This window comes from Pongo abelii, chromosome 7 (assembly GCF_028885655.2).
Source record: "Pongo abelii isolate AG06213 chromosome 7, NHGRI_mPonAbe1-v2.0_pri, whole genome shotgun sequence".
NCBI lineage: Eukaryota > Metazoa > Chordata > Mammalia > Primates > Hominidae > Pongo > Pongo abelii.
Window position 1 is genome coordinate 144,417,881 of NC_071992.2, and position 22,326 is coordinate 144,440,206.

General features: G+C 43.9%; 1 long non-coding RNA gene across 29 annotated transcripts in view; it reads left to right on the forward strand.

Moving 5' to 3' along the window:
- The window catches only part of LOC100457480 (uncharacterized), a 215,420-nt gene that overhangs the window by 154,288 nt on the left and 38,806 nt on the right, over window positions 1–22,326 (forward strand). For 24 of the 29 annotated variants that reach the window (XR_010141317.1, XR_010141315.1, XR_010141309.1 and 21 more), the window contains one exon: window positions 14,961–15,081. The exons of 3 other annotated variants lie outside the window; for them this stretch is intronic. This is a non-coding gene — a long non-coding RNA (uncharacterized LOC100457480). The remainder of the gene's footprint in view (window positions 1–14,960; window positions 15,082–22,326) is intronic. 2 more of the 29 variants (XR_010141329.1, XR_010141304.1) reach the window with 1 other exon arrangement.

The following is a 22,326-nucleotide window of genomic DNA, read 5'->3' on the forward strand; positions in this document are numbered from 1 at the left end:
ACTTCTCTGTTAGTATTATCTGAAGGTCCCCTGCCTTTTCTCTGTCTTCTAAATGCTCACTTTTCAATATCTAACTCAAATATCCTCTTCTCTAACTTGTCCAGGAAGAGTGAGTAAGGCCCTTTTCTTTGTTTCCCAGGCTCTTAGTTTCTCCATCTCTGATCACATAGATCACAGCCCTTTTTTTGGTTTTCTCCAGGGGACCAATGAGCGGGGCTCTGCCTTTCTCATGTCTGTTCTCCCTTCACGGCCCCCCACAGTGTCTTCAGTGGATGGCCAACCTCTCATGAACAGGATGTCCTCTTGTCTGAGGTTCTACTTTGTTCCAGCCATGGAGTCATACTCTCTTTATCTTTTAACTATCCAAAGGTGTTCTGTTTGGGACTGATGCCTTCCTCCAAGGTACTTTGGGCTCCAAAGTGTGCAGTTGACATTTGCTGTGCTTTCTGAGGCCAGGCTTTCGTTTTTGATGAATGCTGAGCTTCAGTGGAGATTTGCTAGCCTTGGGCTTTCTGTGTTCTTGAATCCCTCAGAGTCCAGAAGAAAAGGAAAGCTGACACTTTCTAGGAATGACCTGTGAGAAGAGAGGTTGGTGTCTTGCTGCTAAGTTCAGCTTGGTTCTGAACTAAGTCACCACGGGCCAGAGGAGGCAGGGATAAGAGGAGTGGTTTCTTGGCCACCTGAAGGGAAATGTTTTTGTTTTCTTGTGCGCTTTTGTGGAAATGGTGGCAGTTGCTCACTAAAGAGAACTAAAACCCTTTTACTAGAGCCCCACCAGGGTCTGAAGAGGATGGGTGCATGGGAGCCATTATCTTGTAAAGGACACTGTTGAGACCTTGCTACTGCTACAGTGAAGAGCACAGGAAAAGCCAAGCTTAAAAAACACTGGGTGAATCCTAAGAATTTTTCGTGCAGAAACACATGCATGATGAGAATAGAATCTTCATTACAACATTGTTTGACATAGAAAAATGAGACTCAGCTTAAATGCTCATTAGTTAGTGATTGGTTGATTAAATTGTGATAAAACGGAACACTAATACAGCTGTTTAAAAAATTAGTAAAAAAAAATCAGTATGTGAGATGATGCACCTGTTAATTAACTCAACTTAGCCATTCCACAATGTATACACAATTCAAAACTTCACATCATATATTATAAATATATACAATTTTTATTTGTGAATCAAAAATTAATCTAAAAAATTAGTGGCTATGTGAAGTAATTGGGAACAATCTTGAAGCTATATTAACTACCAAAGAGCAAAGCCAACCTTAACAATGCTGACTTTTTAAAGAATAGTGCCTAGAACAGTGTGTGGAGTATGCTAACAGCTACACACTAATGCACAGCCACCAACCCCAGATCAGTTATGTGAACTTCTGCATTCACAAACACACTTAACACACTCTGTGGCTATTGCCTCTTTACTGACCTGTAAGTCAGTTCTAGAAGACAGACGCTCCATGAAGGCAGGTCCTAGCCTGACCATTTGCATTGGTATCTCCAAGGCCAAGCTAGAGAAGGCACACAATAGGCTTTCCACTAATATTTGTGAATGAATGAATGAACAGAGAGAGGAGTTTTCTTTCCACAATTTCCTTCTACCTGCTACTCCTTGAGCACATGAGGCTGGAATCTAAGCCCTGAGGTCACTCACTGCTCTCCTGGGTACTGTCCCTGGCCTCCCATCCTTTTCCTTGAGTTTCTATGCTCTGCAAGGCTTTCTCATTATCCTCTAGGCTATAGAGAAACAAGGAGACAGGGGAGAGCCTTGAAATGGACCTTCAAGATTACAATGTGTAGCTGATATTGTCAGTTAAGTCGGGCAGATCTGACTTCGCTGATTAAGTGAATGTATGAGCTGATCCTCTCCAGAAGCTGGGATCAGCCTCCCCATCTGATGATGAGTCAGACCTGCTGGGGTTTGGGTCCTCGCTCCAGCATGGCTGCGTGTGTGACCTTGGCCACTTTACTTAACCTTGCTGAATCTCAATTTCCGGATCTGTAAAAGGAAGCTAAAAATGCTTCTCTTGAGGTTGTAGTGAGGATTAAAGGTGATAACATAAGTGAAAGTGCCCTTTGAAGAAAGAGAAAGGCGAAAGTGCTTATTGTGTCAGGAGAAATGTGTGGAGAGCCCCCTGTTGTTCTCAGGTGTCTCATCCTTCCCGGGAAAAATCCCCATGCCAAGTCAGAAGAGGTTATAATTTGGCTCTTACTCTTTTATTCAGGCACTTCTCTCGGCTGCCCAGGGTTTTCAGCTTAAGCAAATAAATTACCCTTCTCCACTGGGCTCTGTGTTCTACAGCCAGCCATATGTTTAAGCTTGATAGAGATTTTTATCTGGCTTGGTAATATTACCCAGCAAGGGATGACATTTCTTATCAGAGGCCCTGAGGAATCAGAGATAGCAGCCCTTTCTTTTTCCTGGCCGCCAGGCCTCCATGTGCAGGGCTGGCAGGGAGGCTGGGAGGGGCTGGCTGGGCCTGGTAGTGGGCATCAGCTGGCCCTCATTTCTTAAGACAGCACTCCTGTTAGCTGACCTACACAGAAGTAGGTCATTTCGAGATGTTTGCATCTTGGAGCCGCTGACAGAAGCAGGGCAAGGGAGAGTGAATGAGGAAGGAAGGTGGGAGTGTGAGATGCATGCTCAGCTTTGGGCGGAGGCAGAGCACTTGCCTGTGTGGGGCCCTGCCCTTCTCTTGAGAGGCAGGCGGGCCCTTGCGGCAGAGTCAAGGCCTGGGGATTCTGTGGCTCTGTAGGGTAAAGGGCACTGCGGACCTACCAGGGGCTGGGCCATTGGAGTGGTGGGTGCTGGGGAGCTTCCATGGGCCCCTCCAGGTCCACTCCTTGCTCTTCTCTGCCTTATTTTGTGCCCAGAAGGCTGACCTGCGTGGATGCATTATCAGGGTGGATGCAACACGGGGCTGCCGTGCTCTCTGGTATCTGTTTGGAAGGTACTGGCAGGATGGGAAGGCAGCTGGGGAGTGAGGTCTGGGGGCCTGTTCTTCCACTGCCTCCCTGCTGCTCCCTGACTGATTCAGGTAAGGTTTACACAGGGGCTCTAGGTTTAAATTTTGATTCTGGCACGTACTTGCTGTGTGATATTAGGCAAGTAGTGGAACCTCTCTGTGCGTCTGACTTCTCGTCTATAGTAATGCTTTTGCATTCCATTGATCTCTTTGCCTCTCATTTGCCCTGAATGCTGAAGGAAAGGACACTGCTGTAGCCCCTGAGGGACTGTCTGAGCCCAAAGTACACTGGGGACAAGGGCTCCAGGTTGGGCAAGGAGATGACTGATGATCACATGATTTGGAGCTATAGCCTCCGTTGGAGACACATGCTCTGGGCTCTTTCCCTCCTGAGTTTTGGGAAGTCCTGGCCTGTGCAGCCTAATTCTCAAGTACTAATCTTGCAATCATAAGAAAGGGAAGGAGAAGTGGTTTTCCCTCTCCCTGGACCCATTCCAGCCAGCAGTTCCTGACTTTGCTTCCTTCCTGTTGGTGCCCACTCTGTTTTCCTTCCATCCCTCCCCCAACCTCTCCCATCCCATGCCTCATGTTGGGCAACTTGAGTTTAACTGTCTCTTCTTCCAGTGGCCAAGTCCGAATTCTGAAAGCACAGTTCTGACCATGTCCCTATCCAACTCAAAAACAGTAGCTCCATGTCACCCACAGGCTTGAAGTCAGACCTCTCAGGGGGCATTAAGTCCACCACAACATCACTCCAGCCTGTGAATAAAGACTGAATGCCTCCGAGCCTCTTATGTGGGGAGTCAGTTCTGGTAAACAGGTCTCACTTCTTGTCTTTTAAACACTACTTGCTTTCCTTGACGTCTGTGCTTTGATCCCATTGTTTTTTCTCCCTTGGATGCCTGAGAGATCCATGGGCTCTGGCTTCAGAGAGTGCTGGATTCAGACCTCACCTCCAACAGTTGCTGGCTCTGTGACCCTAGGAATGCCACCTCACCACTCCAAGCCTCTGTATCCTTGACATTAACCTGGGCTGATAGTTCCTGCCTGCAGGGTTCTTGTGAGAAGAACCTGACTAAAGACTCCTGCTGGGGCTTGATTTGTCAGATAAATGAATGGGGCTTTCCCTAACCTTCTAATTGACTACCCCACTGATTATTCAAACTCCACCTGTCCTCAAGTTCCATTCCATCATTCACTTCCTCTGTGGGTTTTTCTGCCACAAAGTCATCTTCCTCTGTTTGAAAGACTCTTAGTTCCTCATGTCTGACAGCAAGAGTGGACCTCATCTCTTTCTTTTTGTGTCTGACTTCCCAGCACAGTCTCAATTTCTTCAGGGCATTGGCTGTGGTGTAAGATTCTCAGCTTGAGCACTGGAACCATTTATGGGACCATTGAGTATTCAACTCCAAGAGAATGAAAGAGAGTCACTTGTTCTTTCATTGAACGAAATTTGATTGAGTGCACATGATATGTTGTGTTTGTGCTTCACACTGGAGTTGTAAGGATGCATAAAATGAAGACTCTGTCTTCACATAGCCTATCACCCAGTGAGAAGGTTGCATTATTGGGAATCTGTGCCAAGCCTGGATTGCATAAGACATAGGTAGCTGAGAATCTGGTGCTGACTGGGGACTGGGGGAAGTTCTGTGCCCAAGGAGAGGAGGACTCTTCCCTTCAGATGGATGCCCATAATTTTATCTTTAACTTTTAAGAATTTGGTTTTAATGTGTCTCAATGAAGATCTCCTTATGTTTAATAAATTACAAATTATTTGGGCTTCATGGATTGGGATGTTTATTTTCCTCTCCAGATTTGGAGAGTTCTGTGTATTTTTTTCTTTAAATAAACTTTCTATCACCTTCTCCTCTGCTTTTATGCCTCCTCTTGAGTTCCCATAATGTGTATTTCAGTTCACTTGATGGTGTCCCATAAGTCCCATAGGTTTTCTTTTTCATTCTTTTTTTCTTTTTATTCTTCTGACTAATTTCAAATGGCCTGTCTTTGACCTCATTGATTCCATCTTCTGGTTGATCAAGTCTGCTGCTGAAGTTCCTTATAGAATTTTTCAGTTCAGTCATTTCGCTTTACCACCAGAATTTCTGTTTGGGTCTTTTTTTAATGGTTTATCTCTCTTTGTTGAACTTCTACTTTGTTTATGTATGGTTTTTCTGATTTTGTTGTTTGTGCTCTCTTTCAGTTGAGTTTCTTCAAGACAATTATTTTGAATTCTTTGTCAGACAATGTATAGGTCTCAATTTCTTTAGGATTGATTACTGGTGCTTTAGTTTGTTTTTTAGTCATGTTTCCTTGTCTATTTGTAACCCTTGTGGTCTTGTGTTGATGTCTACATATTTTAAGAAGTAGAGATCTCTTTTATTCTTTACCAATTAGCTTTGGCCAAGAAAGTTGTTCACCAGTCAAGATATTTTGGGTGGATTGGCTGGCAGGGTCTGAGGGCAGGTTTACTGCTGGAATTCTTAAGCAGGCTAGCCTGGTGCCTGAGTCCATGGGTACAGGCCTAGATTCTGGGTCCCTGGGGGCCAGACTAGCACTGAGATACACTGGGATGGCTTTATTGACTGTGTTCATGCCTGTAGCATGGGTCTGTGAAGGCCAACCTGGTACTAGGATCTGCCCTGTTGTTGGGTGCTTACTTCACTCTCCTTCCTCCACATGAAGGGTTTCTGTCTTCATGCTGCACTGTGCTATCTTGGGGGAAGGGTGATGTGTGTGATGTGAAACTGTTATTCCTACCCTTTTCAATGCATCTTTTATTATTCTATGCTCCACCCAGCTGCTGTAATTGCTCATCTGGATTTCTTAGCTCTTGTGAAGGTATATTGTTCATGGGTGGTTGTTCAAATTGCTGTTTCTATGAAGGGATAAACACTGGAAACTACTATTCTGCCATCTTGCTCACATTACTCTTCTCTTCAAAGTATTATTTAAAATGATACATTTAGTTTTGTTTATTTCACATCTGTATTCCTTCACTAGATTGGGATCCTGTAAGGGGAAGAATGAGGTCAATTGTGTTTACCACAGTCATAACAATAAAACCAGTGCTGTTGTCACACTATGTGTAGGGCACAGTTTTAAGTTCTTTATGTTTACCAAATTATTTTTTCCTCATTAGACCCAGCTGAGATATACTGTCACTAACTTCACTTTACAGATGAACAAACCAAGGCACACAAAGGCTAAGTAATGTGGTCTAGCTCTCCCATGAAGACAGTAGATGGTAAAACCAGGATTTTAAACCTCACAGTGGCTCCAGGATTTGTGTATCTACCCACTCTGCCAGACCTTTCTAGTGCTTTCTTCTAGTGACCACCCCAGCAAAGATGCTCAGCAAATGGGTGGTGCATGAAACAAAGGGTCATTATCCTGTTTCTTGGATAAGTTCTCACTGCAGTTTATGCTCTGGGCACAGAGTTAACAGCATAGTAAAGAGGAAGGGACCTGGATCTAGGAATTTAACACAGCTGGATTGAGATCTGAGCTCATTCATCACTAAGTGACTATGAACAAACTGTTTAACTTCATTAAGTCTTGGTTTTATTAGATCAACATGGAAGAAATGCATTAATAATTTACTATTAATCTTACATTAATGGCGAAAAAAATGAGAGTGTAGATTATAGTGGGTGCTCAGACAGTGTCATCTGCCATCTTGGAGGGGTATATATACATATATATATATATATGTGTGTATGTATTTTATATATATTATATATATAAAATACCTATGTATGTGTATTTTATGCACATATACCTATATATGTGTATTTTATATATATGGGTATTATATATATAGGTATTAATATATATAGGTATCATTATCAGCTTTAGCTTTTTCATCCATGAGATGAGAATGTGATGTAGTCCAGCCTGATGTCCACACAGGCTCCTCAGAATGGCTTTGTTTTACTGGAGAGGTTACCCCTAGGACACAAGCTCAATCCCTTGCCCCTCAGTGGACTAGAGGCAGCATGTTTATGAGACAGGAAAGGATGTGAGTGATGTGAGTTTCTTAGCTGGCTTTGGAACAGAACAGAGGCTCTTTACGGTGATGCCAGTGCTCCTAATTAATTATCATAACAAGTCTCCTGTTCTCAGCATCTGTCGGTAGGTACAGCTGCACCAGCACAGTGGACTGGCTGAGCAACCAGGAGGGCTGGGGCAAGGCCAGGCCAGGGCAGCCAGCCTGTATCTCCAAGTGCCCAGCTGGTTCCGTCCTTGTATCTGACAGGGCCCTCTGATCTTCCTGCATACAATGGATTGCAGGGAAAAAGAAACTTCCTGGCCTGATTGACACAAATTTGTAGGAAACAGCTGCCTTTAGTGGGGACAAAAAAGCAAAATCCAGTGTGAATGATAACCTCTTGCCAGTCTGGGTTCTGGGTTGCATATCTGCTGGTGACTGTAGGAGGTGGTGGGAGGATGTGAATTCCTACAAATGCTAAGTTAGCATCCAGTGTGTGACAACAGGGTGAGAACCTCCTATTGGTTCTCCCAACAAATAGGAAGAGAAGAGCCTGAGTTTTGGGGGTTCCCAAATTTTTGAGATTTCACCAGTGACTTACTTTATTGCCACCAGGAAGTGCATGATGCACTCTGTACCCCACTTTCTTTGTAGTGGCAAAATGGGATTTGTTAGATTTTTTCCCACAATTGAAAGGAGGTTGCTATGGCAATGACCTGTGCCTAAGATGAAGTTGAAGAGAAGTATGGAAAGAACTTGACAGTTCTTTGCAGAACAGCAAGCTTACATGGAGAATTGAGGCTCAGAGAGGTGAGGTATGGCCCAAGGTCTCACAGCAAGTTGAGGGTAAAGCTGACTCCCTGAACCAACCATGGCTTCCTAATTGTTGCCATCCTCAGTTCCTTGCACCTGTTGATTGAAACACTGATGGCCTGCTTCAACTGTGTCAGTTCTCCTTGTCTTCTGGGCTCATTCCTTGATGGGTTCAATGTGTCTGGTTGCCTCTTGCCACATGATTTGGGCACTCCATGTTTAATCTGACAGATTCTGACTGCAGTTTTCATTTATTTTGCTGCTTGTGTGAATCATGACTGTGACTGGGAATGCTGGGCCCAGGTTTTCAGGGACACAGATCACAGAGTAAGAGAAATGCCATGTGATGGTTAATTCCATCTGTCACCTTGGGTAGTTACCCAGGTTTTCGTTAAACACCAGTCCAGATGTCACTGAAGGTATTTTTCAGATGAGATTAACATTTGAATCAGCAGACATTGAGTAGAGCACATTATCTTCCATAATGTGGTTGGGCCTCATCCAATCAGTGGAAAGCCTTAAGAGAAAACACATGAGGTTCCCTAAGGAAGTAGAAATTCTGCCTCCAGGATGCCTTTGGATTAAAACTACAACATCAAGGCTTCTCTGGATCTCCATCTTGCCAACTTGCCCTGTAGAATTTAGACTTAACCGTCCTCACAATTGTGTGAGTCAATTCCTTATAATCTCTCAATGTCCCTACAAACACACACATGCACAGACACACACACACACATACACACACACACATTCTATTGATTCTGTTTCTTTGGAGAATCTTGATATTACATGCAAGCTTTGTGTTTGTTTTATTTTTATTTTAAAAACCTTGGACATCATAATATACAGACTTTAGAATGAGACAGATTTAGATACAGCTCCAAGAACTGCCAATGCTGAGGGTAAGTTACTTAACTTTTCTGGGCTTAAGTCTCCTTATCAATAAAATGGAAATAATATTAACACCTCCTACATTAATGCCAATAAAGACTAAACAAGACAATGAATGTAATGCACTTAATACACTGCCTGGCCTAGTGCTCAACACATAATGCTGCTTATTCTAAATTTTATACTTTACTGCAAGCCATGTAGATGCATGAATCAGTTCTCTATTTGCTGCACATCAAACCATAACAAAATGTAGTGGCTTTAAACAACTTATTTTTCTCATAGTTCTATAAGTTGGCTGAGCTCTGCTGGTGGTTCTTCTGTTCCACATGGGAGCATTTGGAATCGGTGTGTGGCTGCATTAAATTAGGAGTCTGGTGCTTCAGCTGGGGTGACTGGAGTGGCTGGTGGCCTCTGTCTTGCCATGAGGTCTCTCATCATGAGCAGTCTAGCTCAACCTTCTTTATGGTAGGTTGGGTAGCTGAATCCCAAGTGGGTAGATGTGAAAGTTTCCTAGGACAGAATCATTTCCATCACCTTCCCCTGGTAAAGCAGCCACAGACCAGCCCAGACTCAAGGCAGGGAAACCAACTCCAACTCTTGATGGGAGAAACAATATGCATGTACAGAAATGGGAGGACTCATATCACTCATTACTGGACACAGTCCACCCTGGGCACAAGTTGCTTTTCAAGTTTATGACTCTCAGCTTCTACTCTGCTTAACCTCTTGGGTTGGTTTGTAATAATGTAGTGACCTCTGAACAGAAACTCTGGAGTCAGCCTGTCCTTTTCAAATCCTGCCTCTGCCACTGACTAGCTATGGGACCTTAGGTGAGTTTCTTATTTCCTTCATGCCTCAGGTTCCTTATAAGGGAAATGGGGATAATGTTGATACTAAAGTGGAACTTGTGTGAGGATTAATTGAAATAGGAGTATGTGTGTATTCATGCCTATATGCATATGCATGCCTGTATACATGCGTTCATGTATTTACATTTGAATGTGCATGTACGTATACTCATATATGCATACATATGTGTCTGCGTATACACCTGCATGTGTATATATTTATATATACAATATATATTCATTGCGTATATACATAAAATTGCATGCATAGCTCACAAAGATGTTTCCCTGTTTATACATATGTTTGCAGCCTGTACACAAGTCCCAGGCTGCTTTAACCTGGGCCCTGCCCCAGTGTATTTGAGAAAATTTTATTACTGCGCTTGAGAGCTGGTCTTCAGCTGGATGTTGAACTGGGACCTCCCGAGGCCAATGCCTAGTGCCTTCTCCACCGCACAAATGGTTGCCAAGACTGCCCTTGGGATGTATCAGAAGTATATCAGTGGGTCTTGGTAAAATACAGAATCCTGGGCCCCACGCCAGGCCTGCTGACTCCAAGAGATTGACCTAGAATCTGGTTATTTCGCGAGTTGCTCTAGGGTGATTCTGATAGAAACGTCACAGGCGCTTCTGATCGTGATGGGTCCCTGGCAGCCCATGCTTGCCCCAGCAGTACCTTCTTTACTCTCTGGTTAATTCATTTTCCTTTCCCTCCCCAGAAAAATTCAATGCATTCTCTTCATGCACAACTGTGATCTCAGAGGAGTACAGAACACGGGGCCAGTTTCACATTTGGAGTTTTAGTTTAGTTTAGCTTCCCGCATCATTGAGAAAGACAGGGTATTCTCACCTCACCACTTCCAGGCTGAGCTGACGTCAAGTTTAGCTGTGAGACAACCAGACCACCCTGAGCTTCCCTCCCATTCAGAGTGAGCTGATTTACCCCAGGTCCAGTTTCTGGGTGATATGACCTCATTGCTTTGTAAGTTCCTTGAGGCCTTCCCACTAAGAAAATTACAACTGCTCTTTATTGAGCATCAATACTGTATACAAACGTTGCTTTTCTTATTACTTACCATGTAGAAAAGGTATTATTACCCTGAAGCTAAGGGATAATAGCTTACAAAAGGGCACAGAACAAGGATTCAAACCCTTATGACCTAACTGGAAAAACCCCTTTCTCTTTCTACTATACCGGCAAAGATATGTTAAGATTTGTTTTCATGGCCCTAGGTCCTAAATTCTTCCTAAATACACTTCTCTTTAATATATGTGAACAAAAACCTGCAGGGAAATTTTATCCAATTTCAAATGTACAGATTGTCTTTGGGGTTACAAACAAGCACCAGAAAGTCAGGAGCCACCCTGGCACTGGCTGAGGTGGGAGGTACAGAATGAGGTGTCCGTCCCTCCAAGGCGCGGCGACCTAGAATCCCACTGCTCACTGCCTGTCTCTGTTCAGCCTTTCAGTTCATAAACATGCTTTCCTCCCTGCATTTTGGCATCCATCATCGTTTAAATTCCAGGTTGTCATCCTTGTAGAATGAGGTTCGGATCTCGGCATTAAATCTCCCCCACAGTGTGTGCAGGGACTTGCCCTTTGCAGAACACTTCCCGAGCCTTGGCTTATCCTGACAGCTGTGAGAGGTTACCCTGTTTGTGAGTGAGGAAAAGAAAGGCTCACATGGTGGTATCATTGGCCTAGCTTTCAATCCAAACACTAGTCTCATCATGGATACCAGAAGGTCTTCTGTCAAATTGATCAAAAGCTGATTGTGTGGGGTGTAAGCCAACCCTGAGATCAAATTAGGGGAAGAGGCTGGACCCTTCATCAGGATCTGGGGCTCCTCTCTGCAAATACTGTAGAACATCAGCGCCACTGAATGAATGGAGGTGGTTACCTGACCAGCTTTCCTACTCAACATGGAGCTCTGTCTGTCTCATCTCTCTCGATTCTTCAGTTCCTAGCTTGTGATGGATCCTTCCTAAGGATGTATTGAGTAAATTAATGAATAGTGATTCGACCTAACCAATTAAATCACTGGGAGTTTTAAACTCTTGTCCAACATCAGTTTTATTTCACGTCTTATTATAAAGCAGTACATACCTCTTCCTGAAAAAGTGAAAAACCCTTATATCACTTAGATGTAACTAATTAAACAAACTGATGCATGTGTGTGTGTGTGTGTATGTGTATAGTTGTATGGTGGTATATACATTAGTTTGTAAATAGCTCTTTTACTAAATACATGATAAATATACTTTGACATCAACATGTGCACTTCTACTACATCACCATTTGATTGCTTGGACACCAGCCTTCACCGTTGTTCAGACCTAAGTGGCAAAACCCTTTGAATTTTTCTAAGTGTCTAGGGCAGACATTTAGGAAATGAATTCAACTTTGGCACTATTATAAACAGTGTTGGCATGAACATTCCTAAAGCTAAGTCTTTGTGAATATGTTTCCCTACTTTATTAGGACATATTCCCATAAACTAGAATGGCTGAAACAAGCGCTGGTTAGGCTATTGAGGTTGCAGAGTTCCCTTTCATAAAGTGGGGACCAGTGTCTCCCTCCACCCCCAGCGTGAGAGACGACCATGTCCTCGAGCCCTCCACAGCAGGGCTTCAGGGTGGATTTACCTTTCCAGCCTCATCTGTTTGGCACTCCGTATTGCGCCAGACGCATGGCTGTTCTCAGGCCATCATCCCTTCTTTAGAGGGTCTCCCTCACTGCTTACTGTGCAGTGAGTTCCCTTTCATTCCTCCTTCCAGCCCTTGCTTTGTGCAACACACATCTCAGATTAATTAAATCATGATTTGTATTGTTTGGAGGTGAGCCCAAGTGAGTCAGTTCCCTGTTGTGTCCTGGTGGCCAGCACATATTTTATCATGGATAGAAGCAATGGCTCACGTCAGAAAGACCTGGATTTACAATGACTCTGCTTCTTTTCTCGCCTGAGTCCTGGCTTTTTCATGTGAGGACCCCCTTTGTACAATTATGATAAGGTTTGAATGAGATATGGCAGGGAAAGGCTCTGTATGCAGCTCAACACAGGTGAATGCTCAGCCGTTGTTGCCCAGGCTCAATGGCTGGGCAGGGCAGTTGACTATGTGCTGGACACTGTTTACATGTCCACCAGGGGTGGTCAAACTATGCCTCATGGGCCAAATCTGTGCCCACCACTGTATTTGTACAATCCTAGTGTGAAGAATGGTTTTCATATTTTTTAGTGGTAGTGAAGGAAATCGAGAGAAGAAGAATATTTTGTGATACATGAAAATCACATGAAATGGAAATGGAAATTTCAATGTCCATAAATAACATTTTATTAAACATAGCAGACCCTTTTTCTTAACATATCTCCTATGACTGCATTATGCTACAATGGCAGAGATGACGAGGGGCAGTAAGGCCAGGTGGCCCCACAATGCCCAGGATATTGAGTATGTGGCACTTTATAGGAAGAGTTTGCTGACCCCCTGGGTTACAGGTGTAAGCTCATCCAATCCCGCATAGTGTTGGCAGTTATCATACCATCCCCGTTTTACACATGGGGAAGTGAGGTGCAAAGAGGTTCAGAAACTACCTGAAGCCACATGCAGCATGAAGTGGTAGAGTTGGTTTCTGGTTCCTAGAGCTGGGACTCTTCATCGTTCAGCCATAGGGTAAGTCATTGGTCTTTGCAGGTGAGGAATTGTGAGGCAGGAAAAAAGAAAGTCATGCACTAATGTATGGTAGAATAAGAATTTAGAGGCTGGGTGTGGTGGCTCACGCCTGTAATCCTAGCACTTTGGGAGGCCAAAGCGGTTGGATCACAAGGTCAGGAGATCGAGACCATCCTGGCTAACATGGTGAAACCCCGTCTCTACTAAAAATACAAAAAATTAGCCAGGTGTGGCAGCATGCGCCTGTAGTCCCAGCTGCTGGGGAGGCTGAGGCAGGAGAATGGCGTGAACCCAGGAGGCGGAGCTTGCAGTGAGCGAGATCATGCCACTGCACTCCAGCCTGGGCAACAGAGCGAGACTCCGTCAAAAAGAAAGAATTTAGAACCAGTTCGTTGCTCTCGAAGTTCTTGGTTTCGCTCTCATGATGAGCTCCTTCCACCACTCTAGTCTCCTAGGATCACCTGCTAAACGCAGGGCCAGACACACAGAGGCATTCAAGATATCCCTATAAATGCAGCCACTTGATAGCAATGTCAAGACTAAATGTGGTTATGTACTTCCTACTAAACATAAGCGTAATAAATGTTTGTGGAATAAACAAATGAATCTGATGAATAGTTCCTGGACTCTCAGAGTCTAAACTCTGGGAACAGGGCAGGGACTCCTAAGGAAAGCAGACAACTCCTCAACCTTCTCATGGGAGGGAAGGAGACCTTCTTTCCTGAACACCAATTATGCTTCCCAGGTGGCATGGGGTCCTTAGGCCACAATGCCAAACACTTTTGCAGTTAAACTTCCGATGAAGGAAAACTGGTCTGTCTTTTCTGCCCATTACAATTGTCTTTACTCTTTTTGATTCTGAATGTTCTTTTTTCTTTAAACAGCTTTGTTAAGATATAATTTACATACCATACAATTTACCAATTTTAGAATATTTTCCTCATCTCAAAAGAAAGTCTGTAACCTTTAGATATCACCTCCCAATCTCCCTTCTATCCCCAGTCCTAGGCAACCACTGTTTTTTTTTTTTAGATGGAGTCTCCTCTGTCACCCAGGCTGGAGTGCAGTGGCGTGATCTCAGCTCACTGCAACCTCCACCTCCCAGGTTCAAGTGATTCTCCTGCCTCAGCCTCCCAAGTAGCTGGGAGTATAGGCGTGAGTCACCACACCCAGCTAATTTTTGTATTTTTAGTAGAGATGGTGTTTCGCCATGTTGGCCAGGCTGGTCTCAAACTCCTGACCTCAAGTGATCTGCCCCTTTCGGCCTCCAAAATGCTGGGATTACAGACATGAGCCACCGTGCCTGGCCATGGATTCGCCTATTGTAGGCGTTTCATGTAAATGGAACCACAGAATATATGACCTTTTGTGAGTAACTTCTTTCACTTAGCATAATGTTTTCAAGGTTCATCTAAGTTACAACATATACTTCATTCTTTCTTATGCCCAAAATATATTCCATTGTATGAATATATGCCCCATTTTATTTATTCATTCATTAGTTGATGGACACTGGGTTGTTTCTTTGGGGGTGGGGCTGTTACGATTAATTCTGCTCTGAAGGTTCATACAAGACTTTGTATGGATGTATGTTTTCATTTGTCTTGGGCATGTATCTACCTAGGAGTGGAATTGCTGGGTCATATGGTAACTCTGTGTATAACCTTTTGAGCAACTGCTAAACTCTTTTCCAAAGTGTCTGCTCTGTTTTACATTTCCGCTAGAAGCTGCTCATTCTTGGGCTCATTATTCGTGTTTATCTTTAAACACAGAATGTGACTCCATTCATATGACGGTGCTAGAAGTCAGTCCAGTGGTTATCTCTGGGACGACGGCAGAGGAAACTATGAAGGGCCCAGGAACATCTTCTGGGAGGAACATCTTGCTGGTTTGGTGCATTTGAATACTTGCATTTGTCAAAACTCATCAAACTGTTTATTTATGAATTGAGCATTTCACTGCATGTGACTTATGCCCGATTTAAAAAAAATGTACAGTGAAAAAACATAGAGAGGAAAAAGCAAAATATCTGTATTTTATTTATCACATGACCTGACTGGCTGCTTATCTTACCCACCTTCCCATGGACACAGGGCCAGTGCCTGGCAGGCAAGGCCACGTGCAAGGAAAGCTCTTAATTGATGTGATTAACTGCATCTCAATAGGGAGCCTCCTTAACAACAGGGGAGTGAAAAGGAGGCCATTTTTCACTCTCCCAACTGGTGGATGCCTGGAAGGGGTGATGGGGGCACTTGGAGGGCTGCTCCCTGCGGTGCAGGGGGAGACAGGACAGCTGCTTTTTCCTTTGGCATTAAGATAATTTTAAAAAATTATTTTCTCTCAATTGCTACAAAACCTACTCTTCATTTTCATCTATGAGGAGGAAGAAACCAACTTAATTTTTGTTTAGTGTGTTTCTAAAGGCCACATTATCTGCCAGAACACAACATTTCCTAGGATACTCTTTAACCCTTCCTAAATGCATCTGTTCAGAGGAGCAGGCAACAACAGGAAACAAACAAATAAAAAAGAAGTGAAGGATTTCCTCTTTCCCCCTTAGAAGGTGGAAAGAAGTGTATGGATTGACATAAATTCACAGAAGGTGAGAACTGGGCAAGCAAACACATTATCCATGTTCTTAAAAAGGCAAAATTATATAAATTTTCATAAATTTCAAAAATAGTATCATGTCATTTGTAGGCTAGAAAAAATATGTATTTGCTAGTAAAAATATAGACGTATAAAAACACCATTACTTGGGGGAGGATGTGGTTATATGTGTATTTTTTTTCTTATTGCTAATCTGTGATTTATTTTTTTTCTAATAACCACTGGTTGCTTGTGAATTAAATTGTTGAGAAATTACTTGGGTTGTTATTTCTGATTTGAGAGATCAGTTTCCTCAGGCTCCCCCTTTTTAGAACAGGCTTCCTTCTCCCATCCCTCCTATGTTTAAAGCTAGGGAACTTTCAGGCAGCACTGCACGGGGCACTGAACGTGAACTTTGTGGTTAGCTGGGTCAGGGTTTGATCTTGCAGTATCTGGGGCAAGTCACAGATCTTTTCTGTGTCTTGGTTTCCTCACTGGAAGAAAGGGACAGATAATGCTCTCCCCAGTGGATTGATGTGAGACATACTAGGCAATCCCTAGCACAGTACTTGGCCTTTTGAATTAGTTTACCCTTTCTTTCCAACCTACACCTTTATCCTGGTCTTTCCTGGCACCATGAAAACCAGCACTCAGCAGTACAGTTTGATGACTTCTTATTGCTAGGTTTCATCTGTAATTGTTGCAGATGCTTAAATACACACGCAGGCCAGGCACCGTGGCTCAAGCCTATAATCCCAGCACTTTGGGATTCTGAGGTGGGAGGATCACTTTAGGTCAGAAGTTCAAGATCATCTTGGCCAACATGTTAAAACCCCATCTCTACCAAAACTACAAAAATTAGCCAGGTGCGGTGGAGGATGCCTACAGTCCTAGCTACTCTGGAGGCTGAGACACAGGAATTGCTTGAACTCGGGAAGTGGAGATTGCAGTGAGCTGAGACTGCACCACTACACTCCAGCCTGGGCAACAGAGTGACACTCTGTCTCAAAAAATAAATAAATAAATTTTGAGATTTATGTGTGTGCCAGACACACACACACATGTACACATGCAACTTTTGTGTGTGTGTCTCAAGCCAGGCAGAGAAAGACAAATACTAGATGATCTCACTCGTATGTGAAATCTGAAAAAGTTGATCTCAAAGAAGTAGAAAGGAGCCTGGTGGTTATCAGAGTCTGGGGAGGGGGTTGGGGAGATATTGGCCAAAGGATATAAAATTTCAGTTAGATAGGAATAAGTACAAGAAGTCGATTTTGACTATAGTTAATAATGTGTTGTATTCATGAACCAGGCTAAGAGAGTGGATGTAAAGCGTTCTTACCACAAAAAGGATAACTACATGAGGTAATGCACATGTTAATTAGCTAGATTTAGTAATTCCATAATGTATCCACTGTGTCCTTCAAAACATCATGTTGTAAATAGTAAATACATACAATTTTATCTGTGAATTAAAAAAAAAAAAGATTAAAGAAAACCTCCATCCCCACAGATGAGTTAAGACTGCTCACTGATGGAACCAGTATGTATTACTAACCAAAGCTAGAACTCATTGCTGCAAGCATCTGGGTGACAGCGCTATTGATAGTCCTTCCTGCAGTACCCGTCCCTGGCAGAAACACCTTCAGTCTTCAGGCTGGGTGCCCAGTGATATGCTAGAAATATTAACTCCTCCTGCAAATCACCAGAGGGGATGCAGTCTCAGACTGAGTTTGAGTATTATTTTCCGGGTCTGGAGGAGGGACTCAGCAGAGAGCGATTCATGGTTTTGCAAAATGTGTTTACTCTGGTGGAACATGTGGGCTCACATGGGCAGAAGCACATTTGCACACATGCAAAACATAAGCCATGCACCGTCATCTTTTCACCCTTGTTTGGTCACCTTTGTAACCCTCCTTCCTCCTCCCTAATTGCCTCCCCCAGCCCATTTCCTCAGCCTCTTTTTATGGCAGTGGTTTTCAAACCTCAGTTTGCAAATGATCATCTGGGAAACGTGCTATAATGGAGATTCCTGGGTTCCCCCAACAGATTTTCTAATTCAGTGGGTCTAGGGTGGGGCCCTGCCTGCAAATGACATTTTTACCGAACATCTGAGATAGTCCCATTTGACCAGTTAAGTGCTATAAACAGAATGTCTGGGACTTATTGATATTTCAGAGACCCACAAGCAGCCTTGAGAACAAACATGTAAAATTCTTAGCTGAAAATTATGAAAACAAAACTGCAAAATAGAAATAGTTATACTGTATGTTTTATAGAACTTTATGTCAACTTGTCAAGTTCGCCTCAACTTTCACAGTTACATAGGAATTATTTTTTAATGAAGGATATGAGTGCAATTAATGTATTTGATACAATGTGTGTGAGGCCTACAAAAGCCTTATAAAAGCTGTAACCCCATGGACCCTGCTCTGAGAAATATGCCCCTAGATGATTTCTTGCTTGTAGCATTTTAGATCTGGAAGGCCCTTTAGAAATGTCCTTCTTCAATACCCAGATTTTACTATCAGAGAAACAGAGGCCTACAGGGGGAAGGACTTGCCCAAGTTTGCACAGCAAGTTCCTGAAGAGGCCAGACTAGAGTGAAGCATTTACAATTTACGTGCACATGCATGCGTGTGCAAGGGCTGGTTACATCCCTCTCAGAAGTCTCTTCTTTTTTGTTTTTATTTTTTTGAGACACAATTTCACTCTGTCTCCCAGGCTGGAGTACAGTGGTGCAATCTCAGCTCACTGCAATCTGTGCTTCCCGGGTTTAAGTGATTCTCATGCCTCAGCCTACAGAGTAGCTGGGATTACAGGCACATGCCATCACGCCTGGCTAATTTTTGTATCATTAATAGAGACAGGGTTTTGCCATGTTGGCCAGGCTGGTCTTGAACTCCTGACCGCAAGCGATCCACCCACCTCAATCTTCCAAAATGCTGGGGTTGCAGGTGTGAACCACCACGCCCAGCCGGAAGTCTCTTCTTCATTTCTCTTTCACTCTGGCTGTTTTTTTTCCCTTTGGTCCCTGTGTTCTCAGGCCAGTCTGAAACCTGGCCCTGAACCCTGAGGGTAAGGAAGAAAGGTTAGTTGGGGGATCTCAGGGTTGAAATCAATAGGCATAGTATCCGTCAAGACCAGTCTTCAGCTTAAGTCCCTGTAGGGGGAAAGAGAGAGGAAATGCACCAAGGGGGGAAGAAGTGCTGAGTCATGTCACTTCAAGCAGACACATAAAAAACTGGCTAACTTCTTAGCAGCCCACTGAGTTCTGACAATGTGCTGGACATTGTGCACACTAAATTAAGCCGACGGAGTCCTTGCCCTGTGGAACCTTTCATTCATTCACCTACTCATTTCACAAATATTTGCTGAGCGTCCTACTGTGTGCCCCACACTGCCAACAAGGCAGATATGGAGCTTAGAACCTAGTCTGTGACACAGGCAACAACAGATGACAGATCAATAAACAAGGCATTTCAGTTAAGATATTTCAGATAGTGACAATTACTATGAAGAAAACAGAAGAAGATAATGAGAAGGAAAGTGGCTGGGTGCAGAGCATGCCATTTTAAAATAAGTTCTTGCTAGTTGAATGGATGAATAGTAAATTCCACGTGACCTGAAAGGGGATATACTTAGGCCATTTATTGTTTCTGATTCTGCCTTCCACAGGGTAAGACTGAACTTTCTTGCCCATTGTGAGCAATTCTGGCCAAGGAGTAGTGAGCAGAATTGACATGTCATTTCTGGCCTTCATGTTGGAATTCTAGTGAAAAACCCTTCAGAGGTCATTCTCTCTTCTGGCCTGCTGCTGATCAGTGCTATGTGTAGAGGCTGCCACGTTGGCCTGGTCTGGATGATGCTGAGATTGAGCATGATCTCAGGTTGACCTGTGATGAACATGCAGCTGAAAAAAGAAATGAATCTTTGTTGCTTTAAGCCACTAAAATTTGGAAAGACATGTTAGTGCAGCATAACAGCATCACTTCTGACTAGTACTAATACAACCTGCAAGGCAAAATAAGTTTGAACTGTCACTCTGGATCCATTGGTAGGGGTTTTCTTGGCCCTGAATGGGAAACAACTCTGAGGTCCCAACTGGGCCTGGTAGGAAAGTGGGCTCTAATGAATTGGTGTTGACCAACACGCCTGTAGGTGGGAGGTGGCAGCTCTGGTACCACATGCCTGTCTTCCTGCTTTAACTTTCATAAGAGGTTCTTAACAGGATCTTTTTCTAGTCTGTCCTGAGCATCTATCCTCATAAATGACTCTCATCAGCTGCTCTGCTTTATGTGGTTCTTCGCTCGTCTCTTTCCTAGTACAGATTCTTCTCATTGGGTTTTAAGGTTCTTAAAATTCTGACCCTAACACACCCTCCCTCAGGGGACTTCTTGCTGGCCACTGAGCATGCAATACCCCTTCCCTGCTCTAGGCCTTGATCACTGAATGCTATCCTCTCACCCCACCCCCTGCAAACCTACCTGTCCTGTGGGTATCCTTTAAGTCTGGCTCTCAGAGGACTTTCCTTTGCAGCCACAGTGACCCTGCTCTCCTGAACCCAGACCACACAGTGCCCACACTCAATTAATCTTTGACAATCTTGTTTTATCTTATACTTCATTGCTGCATGGTTATCTAACAATCCTCATGTTGAAGTCTCGACTCCCTAACTAGGTTATACACTCAAGGAATGGCCTGGGTTTTGCAATTTCTCACTGCAATGTCTTGGTGATAACAGGCACTTGAGAAATAAGTTTTTAAAGAGTTGATTGGATTGGTGGTGTGGGGCTAGAGATTAGAAGGGGAAAACTGACGTGGAGTTATCTAGTGGGCATTGTCCAGCCCATTCTGCCTGTCCCGTCTCCCAGGCCAGTCCTTCCTTCCAGGCTGGCACAGTCCCCGTGTGATGTCCCCTTCCTGAAATGGTTAGACTTCTAATCAAAAGGTCTATATTGGAGCAGCTCAGTAGAAGCCATTGCAGTGGGACACTCAGAAAAGGAACACACAGGATGTCTTGGCAGGATGAGACTAGGCAGCAATTCGACTTTAGGGGAAAGGGGAGGCTTCCCAGGGGAAAGGATGTTTAGGCTCTTCCCAGAAGAAGGTGTGGGGATTAACCCAACAGAGGGGCCAGAGGAATGCTCTGTGGAGATCCCAACCCAGGCCTGGGCTGGATAACTGGAGTTAGGGGCGAGCTGGAGCAACCTCTGACCAGCGACCACGGACGGGGCTGGAGGAGTGATGTGGGACCTCCCTGCTTGCAGGAAGGAGCTTGACCTCATCCTTAGCCCTGAGGGATGCCCTAGAGGGGTTTTAAGGATGGAAGAGACTGATCATACTGTCTTCGTGCCCTTATTTCATTTTCTGCCTTTCTTCTCCTGACTCTGCTCTTATTTTTCTATTCTTGGACTAACATACTTTGTGTTTTTTTTGGTTATCTTATTTGAAAATCAATATAACCACATCTATAAAAACAATTTTAAAGAATGCCCAAACCCCAGAGCCATCATCTCACCCAATTACAACTCTTGCCTTCACGTCTGCTTGGCCTCTTGCCCCCGTTCCTGCTGTGCCTGCATACATTTTGTAGAGATGTGTCCTCAGTGGACGTGAGATTTTTTTTTTCTCTTTTGCAGTTTTTTATACAAACATTTTCATTTGTTGTTCCTGTTTCCTTCTTTCCCAGAGGCTTTAGGCTCCCACTCTCCTCTCCCTGACTTTCTCTCTGTCCATCCACCACTCCACCCCTCAGGCCTGCCTATATGAAAGAGGTCTCTTTCTATGCAGAAAACCCACTTTAACAAGATGTGGGTGCTCTTACACAGACCTCATATGAGGAAAATAGCACATCAGTGAACTTGGAGTCCCTGGGAGTCACAGTGATGTTCACCAGAAAATCAGACAATGGTAATGTACCTCCCCCATCAGGTTGCCAAAAATTAGAATAGGTTTTGTGTTTTTTGTTGTTGTTTGTTTGAGATGGAGTCTTGCTCTGACACCAGGCTGGAGTGCTCACTGCAACCTCCGACTTCCTGGTTCAAGCGATTGTCCTGCCTCAGCCTCCTGAGAAGCTGGGATTACAGGCACACGCCACCACACTCAGCTAATTTTTGTATTTTTAGTAGAAACAGGGTTTCACCATGTTGGCCAGGATGGTCTTGATCTCCTGACCTCGTGATCCACCTGTCTCGGCCTCTCAAAGTGTTGGGATTACAGGCGTGAGCCACCGCACCCGGCCGGTTTTGGGGTTTATTTTAAGAACGTGTCAGAGCCTGGCATATGCCTCCATTGCCGGTGGCAGCATAATTTGCTCTTTTGGAGTAACAATTTGTCAAGAGGCATCAAAGCCTTACTTTGACCTTGTATCCCTATTTGGGAAGTTTATTTAGAAGAGAGTTTCCAGAAAACGAGAAAGCTGTGTGCCAAAAGGGGGTTCTTGCAGCCTATTGCACCTCAGGGCAAAATTAGAAACAAAGCGTACTCCAGGGTCCTTCTGTTTCATGGAATCTTTCCCAGACATCTGAAGGGTCATCATGGAGAAGA